Source organism: Nannospalax galili, unplaced genomic scaffold, assembly GCF_000622305.1.
Source record: "Nannospalax galili isolate Female #2095 unplaced genomic scaffold, S.galili_v1.0 scaffold284, whole genome shotgun sequence".
Taxonomy (NCBI): Eukaryota; Metazoa; Chordata; class Mammalia; order Rodentia; family Spalacidae; genus Nannospalax; species Nannospalax galili.
In genome coordinates, this window is record NW_008354281.1 from 7,030,590 (window position 1) to 7,031,987 (window position 1,398).

General features: G+C 39.1%; 1 protein-coding gene across 1 annotated transcript in view; it reads right to left on the reverse strand.

The window, feature by feature from the left end:
- Positions 1–1,058: 1,058 nt before the first annotated feature.
- Positions 1,059–1,398, reverse strand: part of Atp6v1c1 (ATPase H+ transporting V1 subunit C1) — a gene marked incomplete in the record, with an annotated part of 52,660 nt that continues 52,320 nt past the window's right edge. The window contains 1 exon segment of the mRNA XM_008851551.3: positions 1,059–1,398.

Here is a 1,398-nt window from a genome sequence, read left to right on the forward strand (position 1 = left end):
CCTAGGCCCAACAAATCCCTCTTCTAGAATCTCATACATGGAACTGTTCTAAGTGTACAGGGACCTACACAAGGTTGTATGAAGACTAAAGCTAAAACACCCTCAACACCCATCACTGACTAAATCCTCTATGGCACAGACACTTGGCAGAACACCATGGCCAGCCACAGGAACGAGGGAGCTCCAGCCCTGGTGACCTGTGTCTTTGTGGATATACCTTCAAGCCAAACAACAAGTGACAGGATTATGTAGTAAACTCCTTGCTTTATTAAAGCAAGCTGTAAGAGAGGGGGGAGGGGGGAGGAGGGAAAGGGGAGGGGAAGAAGGGGTTGGAAAGGAGGGAGAGAAGAGGGCCAAAAAGAGCTACAAACTTCCTCTGGAGGGTAAAAATGAGAGGGATTGGGGGGGGTGTCTCTCTTATATTCTACTTTGTAGACATCTGTGTATGTTTGCAGTAGGTAATTACTTATAAAATAAAAATATAAAGTTCCAAACAGGAGACTTTGGAGGCTAACTTTCTAAATGGACTGGAACACTGCAGTCCAGGTCTCCGTCTGCAAACCTATGCACACCAAGCACAACACTGCCACAGAACCTGACTTCCAAAGTTCTTTCTAGACTTTTTTTTAACTAAGTCATTCATTTCAGAGATTATAAAGCTAGCAATGCCTCTATTTTCAGATTATGTCATAAATTATATAAAAATCTAAATGAAGGTTTTCATAATTACAGACCTTAAACAGTAAACATAAAACACTTCAACAAAACAAATGACTAATGCTGCATAGTTTTGCTATACTTTATTCAAAACTGCCCCACTTCTTACTTAAGGGAACTCATAGTCTAATGTCCAAATATAAATATCCATCATATGTTGAAAAATAACCTTCAGATTTGTGCTCTGACCCAAATTTGGCACAATTAAGTCATACGCAAGTCAGGCACAAATGTTCACAGCTCAGAAGGCAGCAAAACCCTGAAAGTGGCCCAGCCAGTGAGCTGCGACGTCATTAGCAAACTGTCACTGAACCGGAATCTTCTCAAGTTACACACACACACACCTTTGCACAGGTAATTTTATTCTCTCCTGTGGGTGTTGACAGTGCTTGTAGATTGTATTTGAAACATTCAGAAAGCACATACCTGAATATTGTCACATTTCTTTACATCACGATTTAGTAACTATTAACAGTATGTCTACTAAATACAGTGAACAAAATGGTATGTTTATACCATCCCCTTGTGAACAAGGCTTTTGTGCACAATAGTAACAAATGAAATTAATGCATACCATGATATCAACAAGGGAAAAACTTGCTGTTTAAATAAACTCTTCTGTTCATAAATAAACTCTGATTTTTTTCAGTACACATTTACAGACCTGATCAATAAAAAGAA